General features: G+C 36.9%; 2 protein-coding genes across 5 annotated transcripts in view; both read left to right on the top strand.

Moving 5' to 3' along the window:
- LOC115219208 (UPF0687 protein C20orf27 homolog) overlaps positions 1–17,006 on the top strand; it is an 85,379-nt gene that overhangs the window by 21,212 nt on the left and 47,161 nt on the right. The window lies entirely within an intron of this gene.
- LOC115219174 overlaps positions 6,600–17,006 on the top strand; it is a 170,231-nt gene continuing 159,824 nt past the window's right edge. The window contains exon 1 of the mRNA XM_029789282.2: positions 6,600–6,719. The gene's annotated coding sequence lies outside the window, so the exon portion shown is untranslated. The remainder of the gene's footprint in view (positions 6,720–17,006) is intronic.

Raw genomic sequence — 17,006 nt, 5'->3', positions numbered from 1 at the left:
TGTGTGTGTCTGTGTTTGTCCCCCCAACAGCGCTTGACAATCGATGCTGGTGTGTTTACGTCCCCGTAACTTAGCAGTTTGGCAAAAGAGACCGATAGAATAAGTACTAGGCTTACAAAAGATAAGACCTGGGGTCGATTTGCTCGACTGAAGGCGGTGCTCCAACATGGCCACAGTCAAATGACTGAAACAGTCAATCTCAGGCAGGTTGATATTAAAAAATAATGTATGAATTTTTGGTGCAATTATCAAATCTATTTCAAGAAGACCACAAATGTTTAAACATTCTTGCGACTATCTCATTGTGAAATACTAATTAACACCTTAATTGCTTGCAAATTGGATATTAACAAGTCTTTGTTGACCCCAGCAGGGCTAACATTAATAAATTATATATGTTCAGAATGCTTCAATCTGTTTTGCATTCAGTATATACAGAACATCAGTCAGTGATTTATAAAATATCTGTAACTCAATATTGGTTGGAGAATATCAACGAACATACTATCAATTATATATATAGATATAGATATAGATATAGATATATAGATATATAGATATCCCTGCAGTTTGTTCCTATTGTTTCTAAATCGGTCGCATTAAAAGACTTAATCAATATTTTCAGACCACTGCTGTTACAGTGTTAAAACTAATTCTCTCTCCTTCTCTCTCAGTCAACATATGCTCCAGGATATTAGAATTCTCTTTCTGTTGATTCCTGTTTATCTAAATCCAAATATGATGCCAAATACTAAACACCTGTTATTCTCTGGTTTCCTCCTCCTCCTCCACCTTTATTTCAAGGGTCAGTCATTATGTTACCATTACTCGTTTGACTGTGGCCATGCTGGAGCACTGCCTTGAAGGGTTTTCTTTAGTCGAAGAAATCAACCCCAAGGACTTATTCTTCGTAAGCCCAGTACTTATTCTATCGGTCTCTTTTGCTGAACTGTTAAGTTACAGGGACATAAACACACTAACAGTTGTCAAGTGATGGTGGGGGAACAAAGACGATGATGATGATATATATATATATTATATATATATATATATATATAATATATATATATATATATATATATATAAAATTTAAAGGACTGACCACTAAAAAGTGGACGGTCAGTCCTTTAAATTTTGTATGTAAAAATATTTTAATCTTTGGATTTTTTAATATGCTAGGCCACTGGTTTTAATTGATTAATATCAATTTCTACCCTTATTAAATTTTATATATATATATATATATTATATATATATATATATATATTACAGGCTTCTTTCAGTTTCCATCTACCAAATCCACTTGCAATGCTTTGGTCAACCTGGGGCTATAGTAGAAGACACTTGCCCAACATGCCACACAGTGGGACTGAACCCAGAACTATGTGGTTGGAAAGCAAGCTTCGTACCACACAGCCATGCCTGTGCCTATGGAGAAGATTTATGTATTCTCTATTATTGACCAATGTGTGTGTGTGTGTGCTAGCATGCACATGCACACTTGTTTGGTAATATCACCATTATACATTCTATAGTTCCATGGCCTTGGTAATAGGCGTCTTCACTTTGGAACAAAGTCCCAATTATCTTGCTTGATGCCTTTGGTTATATACTTGACATTTTGTAGGTGGTTCAATTTTACATGTATGTAATATTGGTTGTTGTCGGCTTTTCTGAAAGTTCTATGTGATTTTTGAGGTTAGATTAAGTGAAATGTCACAAACGTTTACTGTTAATAAATTCACTGCTGCCTTCACAAATCAAATTATTTGATGCCGTTGCAGTTTTCTTTCTGAGAGTAAGCAGACTTTTAATAACACCTCCAGGATTATTAACCATCACCTAAAAGTTTCATGCAAGCTGTCTTGTTTTGACTGATTTTACTTATCAGTGGATTACAAAGAACAAGAGCTGAAAGTTTTGAATGCCATTAGCATCATAAACCAATCACATGATCAATGACATCATGTGTTTGCCATTGTGCATCAAGAATAAGGATGGTCACAAGAAGGAATTTAGGCACATGATGGCAACCTGAATTAATTCTTTTAATCCCCATGTCAGTCCTTGCCAAGTAAATTTACTATGGAAGGCATTTCAACCATGACCTGACCATCTTTTTAGAGGTATCTAGAATGATATTACATAACGTTTTCTTTAGTATGTAAGATACCAGGGTTAGAGTGTGCTTTGAGGGAAATATGGCAACTATTTCTGGCCTATCAAACAACAGTGTAGAGGCAGCTTCCTCGTGGTTTTTGTTGGTTTGGAAATAAAATTGGGTTAAAAAACATTTTTCTTCGTTTTTAACCCATGAGAGAAGATAGCAATATAACACAAACATTAGCATACCATACAAAATGCTTAACAGCATTTCATCCAACACACAAACATTTAATGTACATACATATACACACACAAACACATACAATATACATACATACACATATATATATATAATATACATAAATACACATATATATATATAATATACATGCATACATACATACACACACATATAGGTTGTCGTTCACTTACAATGTATCTGACTTGCGATCAATCAACTTTACGACAATTGATACACCAGCTCCCAGCAGGAATAATAAATAATCCATTTGAAATCTAATAGGTTTAATTTCTTAGAAATTAACCCATCTATGGATGATGGCAGCTAACAAATGCTTGCTCTAGGTTTGGTTATCCCAAGTGTTGGATGAATATCCTGTCTCAGAGACATTGAGGCAACCTCACATTTGTTTACAAGATGACTGCTTGAGACTCCAAAATTTTTGACTGATGCCAGTATAATACAGAATGCTGTGTGTGACTTTTACCTAAGAATGTACCTTAAGAATGTAAAAATATAAAACAAAGCTATGTAGGCTAATAGGCTGATTTATGACCAAATCGACTTACAACCAGTCAGTCAGAATGAATTGTGGTCGTAAGTCGACGACAACCTGTATACATAATCGGTTACTAATCAATGCACTTGAAATGTGTAGGTCTGTGTGAGGCTGTATATATAAAAAGGAATTAGAAGTAATGCTATGCCACTTCGTAATAATCCTTATTATTCTTGTACAAAAAAACAAAACAGAGACAAGTGAAGGAACAATAAACAAAATATATTAGTTTGTATGTACAAAAACTGGACAGAAGCATCATCATCATTTAATGTCCACCTTCTATGCTGGCATGAGGATATGTTAACCCCATGAAGGGATGGTTGCATCCAAGGAAATACTGGTTCAACACCTAGTATTGTTGGGGATTGAAATTCCCTTAAAACAATAGGTATACTTTAAGCATGTAGTTTATATCCAGTTAAAAGAAGGAGAGAAAATGGAGATAAGGAAGTTAACAATAATTTATTATTAACAAATTGGTCATCTTCGCTTCTTACAGCCATTTCAATTAATACTCAATGATTTAATTACAAATTTGTAGATTAAATTTGCATTTATATGACATGAGCATAATTTCATCAGAGGAACAAAAAAAAGATTTACCTTGGGATGTCATATGTGGACATGAATTGATGGGTCCACTTATAACATCCCGAGGTACCTTTTTTTTCCCTCCTCTGATGGAATTATGCTCCTGTCACATAAATACAAATTTAATGCACAAATTTGTAATTAAATTATTGAATATTAAATGAAACTGTTGTAAGAAGCAAAGATGACTAATTTGTTAATAAATAACTAACTTCCTTATTTCCATTTTCTTTTCTTCTTTTAACTGGCTATAAACTGGTGCAGCCATCTGGTTCGCCAGTCCTCAGTCAAATCGTCCAACCCATGCTAGCATGGAAAGCGGACATTAAACGATGACAATGATGATATATATACACACACATATATACATATATATATTCTTTTACTTGTTTCAGTTATTTGACTGCAGCCATGCTGGAGCACTGTCTTGAAGGCTTTTAGTCAAACAAACTGGCCAAGGACCTACTTTTTAAGCCTAGTACTTATTCTATCAGTCTCTTTTGGTGAACTGTTAGATTACAGGGTCGTAAACATACCAGCACTAGTTGTCTAGTGGTGATGGGAGGACATATATATATATATAAATATATATATATAAATATATATATATATATATATATATATATATATATATATATGTATATATATATATATATATATATATATATACATATATTTGCAGAAAATTGACTCAATCAACTACCAGTGGGGCAAACTAGAGGTAGTAGATAGCTTCTATTATCTAGGTGACCAAGTTAGAGTTGGATGCCATGTTGAATGGGGTGAACCTGACCCTGAGGTGGGGGCAGTATACCATCGAGATCCGGACCAATTCGGCCACTGTACTTAGATGGGTGGGATCAGTGGTCACTGAGTGTGAACCAAAGAGAGCACAGAGATGCTGATAAGATGCCATTTGGGAATTCTGAGTGAGATTGCTACTGAGTTCAATCTAAGGCTGAGTGTGGTTTTTGTGCCCTCTGAGAGGAACAGAGCGGACGTCCTGACCAGAATAAAGAAAGCCTAGTTGAAGGTGCCAGAGGATTCCGAGCAAGGAGTGGCTGCAGTGTGTCAACTGAGTGACTCAGAGCTGCGGAGACTGCATACTCTGCATCACATGGGTGTGGACAGTACACTGTTCCTAGCCAGGAAGGTTGACTCTGACGTGACCAGGAAGAGTGTGCAGAAAGTAGTTGGGAGCTGCGACAGGTGTCAGTCCATTGACCCCACTCCAGGTGTGCATGAGGCAGGAAGCATTCCAGTGGAACACAACTGGAAACAACTGACAGTGGATGTGATGCACTACCAGCACATACCTCTCAATGGTCAACTGCAGACCAGGGTGGCTGGCGATATAGAGGCAGATGAAGACAGGGACGGCGGAGGAAAACACAAGAATACTAAATGAGATTTTCCTAGAACAAGGTCCCATGGATGAGCTGCATGTGGACAATAGCACTGTGTTCCACTCAGAGGTGCTGAGGGAAATGCTCAACAAGTGGCATGTTAGCCGCTTCTTCAGGACATCAAGACCATGGCAGAGAGGGGCCACATCTCACTGACCAAAGCCATTTTTTGGTATGATATGTTGCCCAGATTGGAACAGGCTGAGGAGTCAGTGCCACACAGGGCAATATTCAAGTGTGAGTAGAGACATCCATGTATTGCATCGCTGCAACCTGCAGAAGAGACTGGTCGGGGAAGAAGTCTGGGTGAAACCCCCAAATGCATGGTGCACATCACAATGGAGAAAGAGGACAATAACCTCTGTAAATTCAAGGAATAATGTGTCCGTAGATGGAATGCCACATCATGTTTTGGACTTGCACAGGATCATCAATGCATCGGCGGATGGAGCCAGCAGCGACGGACAAGATGATGAATCCAGCAGCAACATGCCAGGGACTGAGGCCAGTTCCGAAGTCCCATAGTGGTCGCAGAGGGAGCGGTGCCCTCCTCACTGGTTGGTTGATTACGAGACAAGTTAAGGTGTGTGGTCGGGGTTGAGGAGAGGGTGTAGGCAGGTTGGTTGAATGATCTTTCAGATCAGGTGGGACATGTGGTGTTATGAGCCAGACTGTGTTGGAGGGAAGGACCAGACCAGAAGTGAAAGAACACAGGCCCTATCGGGAGTGAGGCCTGTGGGTCCCACCAGAAGGGCTATGGTGGGTATGCAGGCGTCTGTGAGTCGTGAGTGGGCAGTTCCTAGTTGACAGTGTACGAGAGCAGACCTGTTGGACGGTATGGCAGCAGACAGACCATGTGGACATTGTGAGTGACCCCTTTCATGTAGACAGGTAAGGCCCCATAATTCTCCCTCTGCTTCTTTCTGTTTCTCATTTCCACCTTCACATCACAGATATTGATGTGTATGAGTCTTTTTTCAAATGTGATTCTTGTCTTACTCATTTTGCCCCAGCCAAATTTATCTTTTATATGTTCAAAGTGAATGGTGATAATTTTCTGAAGTAGTGTTCTGAATATGTTATAGTATTTTCAATGCATTTAAAGAAGATCATTTGCTTAGCTGGTATAGTTATTTGTAAGGTGGTTAAAAAAAAATTTTTTTTTCTCAGTAAAAAATGCAGTTAGTTTTACTCATTCTACCCCACCCGCCCCCTATATAATAATTTTTAGTTCTATGGGACATGGTATTTTAAAAAAGGTTTTGGTTAAGATGAAACTTCTTAAACCCATTTTGGGGTATCTGATGGATTTAACAGTGCCAAAGTTTGCTAATAAGTTTTAAAATTTCTTTAACTTTCCACGAAATTTAATTTATAAGCTTAATTAAGATAGATAATAAATTCTTTTATGAAGAGGTTCCTTAGGCCCTTTTTTTTTTTTTTTTTTTAACCCTCTGAGAGTAAAATGTTTGGGAAACACTGCTGCTAAAGCATCCGTTATATGAATAAAAACATTGTTCACGAACATGTAAAAGTAATTATTTTTCCTTTCACGCCGTCATAATAAGCGATTCATACGAGTATTGTTAAGACCAAAATTGTCAGCAGGCAATCTCTAGCACAAACTGCGCTCTGTTTGTGAAACGCGCGCCAAACCTATTCGGTTCAGCACGTTACTTCTTCGCAGTATAAACAAAATCCGTTGCTACACGATCTTCCCTGGCTTTTAAATGTTCTTCCTCAACAACACACACTTACATACAGTTTGTTGTTTCGTGTTGTCGGCGAGCTGCAAGCGCTAACCGCGTGACAGGTATGACATTAAGTGTATTTTTATTTACATGCAGCTTTAAAAGTCTTGGTGTGTTTTATTTCCTTCTTCCAATATCTACTTCGGCTATTTAGACATTTTTGGTTTGTTTTATTAACAAAGTCCGATGTGCAACTAAATAACTTGGTTTTACCTTTTTTTTTTTTTTTTCATCTTTATTTTTTAAAGTTATCTTTATTTTTCGTTTTTGCTCAAGTAAATCTATATTCAGGTAAATTCCGTTTCTTCTACTTTAAAAAATATTGTTCCATGTAACTAGCACTTCTCTCTCTCTTTCTTTCTCTCTCTCTTTTTCTCTCTCTCTCTCTCGCTCGCTCGCTCAAATGTTGGCACTTCTGTACAATGTGGGTCCAATCAATTTACTTGCGATCTCTATTTTAAACTAATTGATTGTTTATTATTTAATAAAAGGTGAGATCAGAACCTATATGTGGTCGCTTAATCTGTCACAAATAACAGCCAAATTTCCTCCAAATCACACGCTAATATCTTGCAAGCAGAAGGGCACTGTTAAAGGCGGGATGAATGGTGAAGTCCCAGAGCTGGCCTGATGTTGTTACGAACAACAAACGAGGATATCTACGTGTTTTAAAGAACGAAAGTATTCCATAAAAGTAAATCGATGACACTCGTCTTGTACAGTATAAAGTACTATCAACTTTTTAAAAAAGTTCTGGTGTGTGTGGGCGTAAAAATAGAGAAGAAATACATGTTATTTCATGACGATCTTTCAGTTTTGTTTTCAATTTATCTATTTCGAACTCAAATCAAAGAAAAGTAAAATTACACTATATAGTCCATGAGATAAAATACAAATTATGTAAACAACTTAAAATAGAATCAAATATTTAATATTCAAGGTTAAAAGTCCGCGATAAAAAGCTAATGAAAGTGTAAATTTCGTTTCAAAAACAGTGAAATCTTGAGAAAAGCATTTTAATAAATGCAAATACACACACACATATCGCATTTGATCATACAAGTATATATTTAGAGGAGTGTAACACCAATGTGTTGATTTCTTTTAAGGAAAAGCGAATCACTATTTTGTTTAAACCCTACACACCCCCCGCGTATTATATATAAATGTATGTATGCGTGTATATATATATATATTATATATATATATATATATATATATATATATATATATATATATATATAATTTATTACTTTAATATATATGTGTGTGTATTTAATATATATTTTGATTTTTCATTGAAAACACGTATGTGTGTGTTGTGTTTCATTGAATGCCCCTGTGCAGAAACAGTTGACTGTATGTGTGTAGTGAAACTGACATTTGTTTTTTTCTTCTTTCTTTATTTCTTTATTTATTTATACATCATCATTACAAGTAAATGTTTACCAATTCCTCTTCGTAAATATGTAATGCCGCTGTTTTTTTCCGTCTCCCACCGACCTTTCAAATATTTCTTTCACCAACAACACACGTATTAACAGTTTCAGTGATAAGATTGTATATATTTTTTTTTACTAACAACAAACTAATACATTCAAGTTTTTTTTTTATAGTTAGTGATTTATATTTTCATCTACACACATACTAACAGACAGAGTTTGTGCGTCTGTTCATAGAGTTCTGAAAACTTGAAATCGGCGGCGATTTACAAGGAATTTTTCAGTGTTTCTCCAGGTCAGGATCACTTTATATATCTATATATCTGTATATCGCATATATATATATCAGTCTGATTAATCGCGTAATAATCTATCATAAGAGAAAAAAAAATTACTGCAGTACCCGGCTTTGATGCAACGAAACAGAAAAATTATATTTAGAGAGAGAAAAAGAGACTATATTTAGACACCAAATATTTGTTTTGTATAATTTACGGATGTCGTAGAAAAAAAAAAAACATTGTTATTCGTTTTAATTCTGTTCTTTGAATGGGTGTTACTGTTGTTTGTTGTTTAGTCCCAAAGTCGTCCTTGATTGTGTTAACCTGCAGTTCTTAATTAAGAATTTTCCCTCTCCTTTACACACTCATACACACACACACAAGCAGAGGAAATTTTGGGAATTTCAATGTGGAAATTGTTTGTAGTTTATCATTATTTGCATTGCTGTTTTTGCTACTAGTGTTATTTAATTCTCCTAATGTTTTTATTTTAAGGGTTACGAATGTTAAATTGATATTAAAGGAGTTTAATGTATGTTGTGCGATAAACTGCGTTGTATACAAAACTACTTTGACGTAGGACAGGCCCAAAACACCAAACCCCTTTCTCCCCCACGTCACTACGAACTTCATTAGTATCCCCTGACACAACTCTTTCCGATGTGTCCTTTTTAAAGATCACAGTATGCAATATTTGGAAGATTTGGCTGCTGTTTCTTGCAGTGTGCATGTATCTGTTTTTCGCTAAAATCATTGGTAACACTGTTCTTAAAGTATTTAACAAAACAAGGAACGACTGTCATAATGCCCACTTCTCTCTCCACTAAAACGTTAAATGTTATACATGAATATGTAAAAGCAAAAGTATGTAAAGTATGTGAAACTAACGAATGTGCCTCTACATGGTCGCTGGACCTGCTAGAAGTAGCAGCCAAACCTCTTTTGCCTACACCTTACTGCATTACATATATACTATATCTGAAAAGCAAAAACGAAATGGTCAAATGGTCACAAGCTGGAAGGCCTGTGGTCATCAGAGTTGACTTGAGGCTACGCATCAGTTTGTGAAATTCTTCTATCAAGATTTTTTCGTAGTCAGATTTGTCATTTGCTCATAAATATTGAAGCTGGTCTTCTTTTCAAATGTCACCATTATAACTCTGATTGTAACCCTGCTTTGGTTCTTCAGTTAGAAATAACATAGAACTCTGTTCTGTTCAGATGTACAAGGTCTCTTTGTTTTCAGTTTTGTTAAATACATTAAAGCACCAGGTCAGCCCTGATCAAGCAGAGTTATGATCAGAAACATTCTAACCGTGACCATCCTGTCTTTTTAAGAGGTATCTAAGTTTACATCAATCACACTGTTTCCTTCCCATTTAATAGGGTGTAGTTGTGTGGTTGATCAGCTTGCTTCCCGGTCATGTGGTCTCTGGTTCAGTCCCACTACTTGACGCCTTGAACCAGTGTCTTATAGCCCTGGGCCAACTAAAGCCTTGTGAGTGGATTTGGTTGGCAGAAACTGATAGAAGCTTGTCATGTGTGTATGTGTGTGCTCTTGTCTTGACATCATGTGATGGTGGTAAATGAGCATCACTGTTATACAAGCAGTGTTGTTTATTTCCAGTTTTCTGTTGAAAGCATGTTTGAACATAGGAAATATTACCTATTTCTTTACTACCCACAAGGGGCTAAACACAGAGAGGACAAACAGATTAAGTCGATTACATCGATCCCAGTGCATAACTGGTACTTAATTTATCGACCCCGAAAGAATTTGAACTCAGAACATAACGGCAGACGAAATACGGCTACACATTTCGCCTGGCGGGCTAACGATTCTACCAGCTCGCTGCCTTAACACAGGAAATATTACCTTGCTTAAAAACAGGTTAATTGGCTGTAGGAAAGGCATCCAGCCATAGAAATGTCTACCTCAACAAAGTCTGTCCAACCCACACTAGCATGGAAAAGTGGATGTTAAATGATGAACGTTGATGATGTTTGTATGTGTGTACACCCTTGTCTTGACATCATGTGATTGTTATAAATATGTGTCACTGTTATACAAGTGATGTTTGTTTCCAGTCATCCACGAAAAACATGCCTAGCCATGGGAAATATTACCTTGCTTGGAAACTAGGTAGGATCTGCAACAGGAAGGGCATTGAGCTGTAGAAAACCTACCTCCACAAAATTCTGTCTGACCTATGCAAACATGGAAAAGAGGGCATTAAACAACAATAAGGCCACGGGCATTTGGCGTAGTGGTTAAGGGCACGGGCTACTAACCCCAAGATTCCGAGTTCGATTCCAAACAGTGACCTGAACAATAACATTAATAATAATAATAATAATAATAATAACATCGAAAAATACCTTAGGAATGAGAAACCAGGTTCGAAATTTCCCCAAGACACCTGATGAAGGCTGGAGTGTATATCAGCCAAAATGTTGTGTTAACAACAAACAAGATGAGGACAAATATCCGTCGAATGTAAATAATAACACTGTTTAACACAATGTTTGTCCTTGGGTAGCAACTGTTATTTCCTATTTGCTTACCCATAGAAATTATTGAAAATGGCTAATATTTCCTTCAAACTTTGCTTTTGTTACATTTATTCAAACCCCAAAGAATCCCTCTCAACACATGGCTATGTTGCTCACCCACTGTTTCTGCTCGTGATCAGAGATGCTCATATTGTCAACCACAAAGGGACATGCTCAACTGGTTACAGTCAAACATCTGACAAGCAAATCTGTGCTATTGAGTAGAACACTTGCTATAACGATATCTCTACTTCAGCAATTCAACAACTGAATCTGTCTGAAATTTAATGGAAAATAGATCAGTTTGAAAACATTGACGTCCAGGTCACTAATGCAAAGTTTGAAGGGAATAATAGTGATTTCCTTAGATTTCTAGAATAGAAGCAAATAACACTTATTGATTTTCTAGATAGAATTAAATAACACATACTGACAAAAAACAAAAAAAAAATTAAATTCTGTTACAATGTAATAATTTGTAAGAGATTTTGGCTGTTTTTTTTAACCAGAAAACAACTGTGGATAGTTATTTTTGGCTGTATGGGCAACTTAATATGACAGCATTCAAACCATCCATATCCACCTGCTTTGAGTTCAAACTGGCCAGATCCAGCTCCTTACACCTACCCAACAATGTTGTCATTCTAGAAATATGCAACTGCATCATCGAAATCTCAAAGCTATGAGACAAAGCCTGATTAATTCAAAGCAATGTGAATACACAATCATTATATTTGGCAGAGTAATCTGAATGCTAAAGGGTTAAGCATTTGTGACGGCGAGCTGGCAGAATCGTTAGCATGCCAGGCGAAATGCTTTGCGGTATTCTGTCTGCCGTTACGTTCCGAGTTCAAATTCCGCCGAGGTTGGCTTTGCCTTTCATCCTTTCGGGGTCGATTAAATAAGTACCAGTTACGCACTGGGGTCGATATAATCGACTTAATCCATTCGTCTATCCTTGTTTGTCCTCTCTGCGTTTAGCCCCTTGTGGGTAGTAAAAAAAAAAAAAGGTTAAGCATTTGTGACTGTCTTTTATAATGGAGATAGATAACAGGAAAATGCATTTTCATCTCTCACTGACATCATTCTAATCAAGAAAAGCAAAAACCACTCAGTCATCTTTCTTTCACTATTATCCATCGACCCACTATTCTTGGGTGTAGCGACCCCTTGGCACCTCTTCCATAGGGTTCTATCAGAAGTAACTATCATTACACTTTCTGGCTGAATTCTTAAGCATGACCGATTGAGACAATGGATATTATCCAATCGTCTCATTCTTGGTCTACCGCTAGATCCAATGGTGTAGCTAGAGTGTGTGCCACCTGGGCCAACCCTTCAGTTTTTCCACCCTTGGGCCCCCACAAAAAATACATATTGTACAGTGACTATATCGATTGTTGTATTTAACGGTGAGATGTCAGTGTTATTTTCATTCACCACACTCTGTGTATGTATATATATATATATATAAAATTATAATTTAGGGTATCTATGAGATACCGCCATGCTGAAAATAGCAGCCAAAATCTGACTCTAAAATCACATTAAATATTCATACAGCACAAGGAGAGAAGACAAAAAGACTAGTTTATTTTGTCTTTTTGTCTTCTCTCCTTGTGTTGTATGAACATTTAATGTGGTTTTAGAGTCAGATTTTGGCTGCTATTTTCAGCATGACGGTATCTCGTAGACACCCTGCATGTACTTTATATGCACTTTCTGACAAGTTGTGGTGCACCTGAGCACTGTATACAATAATTTCATTATTATTTTTATTTTATTTTTTATAATTTTAATAATAACCTTTGAAGGTTTTTATTCCCATGCTGGCCACTTGATAGGATTGATATTTAATTTAAATTAACAATCTTATCCTTATATATATATATATATATTTATATATGTATATATATATTTATATATATATATATATAGAAAGAGAGAAAGAGCTGAAGTAATTTGTTTAACCTTTTAGTATTGAAACTGACCATATCCGGCCCAAATATTCTACCTCCTTTATGTTCCAACTGGTCGGATCCCACCTCACATCTATCTGTCAATGTCATTCTTAAAATAAGTAATCACACCATCAAAACCTCGAAGCTATGAGATAATCCATGATGAACTCAAAAGAATGTGAATTGGTGTGTATTAACATTTGACAGTAAATCTGAATGCTAAAGGAATCCTCAAAAAAAAACATCAGTTTTAACTTTTATTTCCCCCCCCCCCTCCCGCCTCTTGAACCTTTTAGTGCATGTGTTGGCTACCTCAACATAATACAACACATTACCTTGTTTCTCAATCCTGTATTACCTTATGTGAGTTTTTTAGGTTTCCCATCCTGTTTGTTGCATATTTTGATGAAACCTTATATAATGACATTTCTATGTCGCTCTGTGTGCATCCATTGTTTGAACTAACTACTGGCTTAATCCTTTCTGTTGAAATACACCTTTGTTCCAGTTCATTTTGGAAAAAAAAATAGTGAAATAACTCATTATTAAATTGGTGTTTGTAATATTAAATTAACATGAAATTTTGATGGAAAGCTTAGATTTAAGAAGTTTGTATCATTAACCCTGGGGTGGTTTCAGGCAGATTAGTATAAAAAAAGGGTTAAACAGCTCTCTCTCTTTACTCTTTTACTTGTTTCAGTCATTTGACTGTGGCCATGCTGGAGCACTGCCTTTAATCGAGCAACTCGACCCCGAGACTTATTCTTTTGTAAGCCCAGTACTTATTCTATCGGTCTCTTTTGCCGAACCGCTAAGTAACGGGGACATAAACACACCAACATCGGTTGTCAAGCAATGCTAGGGGGACAAACACAGACACACATACGCATATAAATATATATATATATATATACATATATACATACATATATACGACGGGCTTCTTTCAGTTTCCGTCTACCAAATCCACTCACAAGGCTTTGGTCGGCCCAAGGCTATAGTAGAAGACACTTGCCCAAGATGCCACGCAGTGGGACTGAACCCAGAACCATGTGGTTGGTAAACAAGCTATTTACCACACAGTCACTCCTGCTAGATACTTTTTATATTTTTTTAGTAAAAAAATATGCTATCAGCCCCACCCCATAAAGTATTTTTGATGGTCTGTATTGAAAAAAATGCTTGAAGATAAAACCATAGTGAAACACAAGTGTAACAATCTTTGCTTGTCCAAATTATGCTTGTTTTAAGACTTTTAGTTATTGAAGATTATTTTGCTTTAGTTGGTGGGTGACGTGTGGTCATGGGATGTATCTTATGTCATAAAACCATGTGTTTTCACATGTGATCTCTCAGAGTGCATCATAAATAAATAATATCTTATTACATATTTTATAGTAGTGGTTAATGTTCCAGACTCTTTAGGTACTAATGTCCTGGGCTTTTCTTCATGATAGCACCCAAACCAATCTGCAGTTGCCCAGATCTATATGCAGGTCTCCAGACACTTTAGGTACTAATGTCTTGGGCTTTTCATCATGATAGCACCCAAACCAATCTGCAGTTAGCCAGGATCTATATGCAGGTCTCCAACAAACATAGACAAACCAGTAACAGCATGATGAGGTTTTATTCAGCTGTAAATAAGAATAACTGAAAGGAGCGGTTATGTCATTCTTCTGGTTGAAGTTTATAAGGGACATTAAGTCACCTTTCTCTTTAAAGACTTAAGGCAGCATGTCAGAAAGCATTAACTTCTCTTACTTTCCATTGCTAGGGTTGCAGTAAAGTCCTAAGTCTAGCATGGGGGTTCTCAACCCGGGTCCATATTTTGTTTTTAAGATTTATGTGTAATAGTTTACTTGTACTTCTACAATACTCTCTTTACTCGTTTCAGTCATTTGACTGCGGCCATGCTGGAGCACTGCCTTTAGTTGAGCAAATCGACCCCAGGACTTATTCTTTGTGAGCCTAGTACTTATTGTATCGATCTCTTTTCCCGAACCGCTAAGTTACGGGGACGTAAACACACCAGCATTGGTTGTCAAGCGATGTTGGCGGGCGGGAGACAAACACACACAAATATACATATATATGACGGGCTTCTTTCAGTTTCCATCTACCAAATCCACTCACAAGGCTTTGGTCGGCCCGAGGCTATAGTAGAAGACACTTGCCCAAGGTGCCATGCAGTGGGAATGAACCCGGAATCATGTGGTTGGTAAGCAAGCTACTTACCACACAGCCACTCCATTGCCAATACACAAAATATTTTAACAACTTTTTTAATACAATTCCTAATAATATTTAAATATAAAAATACATAGGGCTTTTTTTTATATATATGCATTGAATGGCTATGAAAGTCCTGTAGAGTAAAATGGAAATCACAGAGGTCCATATATGTAAAATGGTTGTGAACCACTGGTCTTGTGGAGAAGGTGGTGTGTGGATGCCTACATCCAACACCTGTGATAATGAACAATGGTAGCTGCAACAGTTTGCTACTACTCCTCAATCATTTTGGGCTCCTTGCCATGGGACAATGGTATCTCACCGTTGCACATCAGTTTCTCCTTTATAACAGAACCATGCCCAAACAATACCCCAGATTTGGAAATGTAGGGGACAACCATCCTTAATTTCATGGGGTTTACCCCTTCCTGCATTTCCCATCAGAAATATACTTAGTAGTCAAAACCATGTCTTTTTTTTTCATTGTCTCATAAGAACAGCGACTCTGTTAAACCCAGCAAATTAGTACATAACTAGCTGATTAGATAACTTTCTGAAGTCGCTATTACAGATAATAAATGCATATACTATTGAAACTTTATACTTAATTTTTTATTTTAAATTTATCTATCCTATGATACTTAAAATCTGTTACAGTTAATTATAGCCATATTACCTCTAGTTCAGCTAGTTCTTTCTCACTCAGGCCCAGTGGAATCTGTTGTTACTTCTTACAGAGTTGATGGAGGTAATTAATAATCTCATTCCATCACTCACTGCTGAGGAAACTTGCTTGTAGTCTACCAACCTGACCTGCCAGATACAGCTTCCAAATCTCCCTTAAGTTACACTGTGCTGCCTTGGAGAGAGAAGGACACATTGGATAATGTAATCCTAGATGCACATTGCCTAAGGGGAGGGGAACATCTTTGATCATAGCTCTGTTTAGTCAGGGTTGACTTGAGGGTAAATAACATCTCTGTTAGTAAGACTAGCTACAGTCTCTTATCAGATTTATTACCTAACCTGAACAACTGTTTATCTATACACGCTGTCTCCCTCCCTCCCTCCTCTCTCTCCTCCTATCTCTAATCAAGACATGCACACTAAATCACTTATGTCCTAAGTATCTCTACAATTTTACTCATTTTACTTCTCATTTATTTTAACATTTCTCATCCTGTGATTAATTAACTAAAAAAAAAAAAGAAAAAGAAAAGTAAAAACGAAATGGTGAGATTACATAATGATGACTGAGAAATACTTATGATGATGATGATGATGATGATGATAATCTGCTAGAAAATGGTAGAGCATGATATAAATTACCATTTTCAAAGCTAGTGAGAATGTTTCTTATTTCTTTATTGCTCGCAAGGGGCTAAACACAGAGAGGACAAACAAGGACAGACAAACGAATTAAGCCGATTAGATCGACCCCAGTGCGTAACTGGTACTTAATTTAAATTTATCGACCCTGAAAGGATGAAAGGCAAAGTCGACCTCAGCGGAATTTGAACTCAGAATGTAATGGCAGATGAAATACCGCTAAGCATTTCGCCCAGTGTGCTAGTGTTTCTGCCAGCTCGCCACCTTAGTGGACTGGAGCAACATGAAATGAAGTGTTTTGCTCAAGAACATAATGCATTGCCCGGTCCAGGAATCGAAACCACAATCTTACGATCATGATGCTGACACCCTAACCACTAAGCCACGTGCCTCCACAAATGAGAAAGCTTCTATCATCTTCAGTACCACTATGTTGAGAAGTTCAATAGGTCAATTCCTTCTCATGTACCTGACAAAGCCAAATTCGTCCTTCTGCCTTGCCATCCTCCAGGACAATGTCTTTTCCATTTTGTCTGCTGGAACCAGGG

This window comes from Octopus sinensis, linkage group LG14, assembly GCF_006345805.1.
Source record: "Octopus sinensis linkage group LG14, ASM634580v1, whole genome shotgun sequence".
NCBI classification, from domain to species: Eukaryota; Metazoa; Mollusca; class Cephalopoda; order Octopoda; family Octopodidae; genus Octopus; species Octopus sinensis.
Note: the sequence above shows the minus strand (reverse complement) of the source record. Positions and strands in the feature narration are given on the sequence as shown.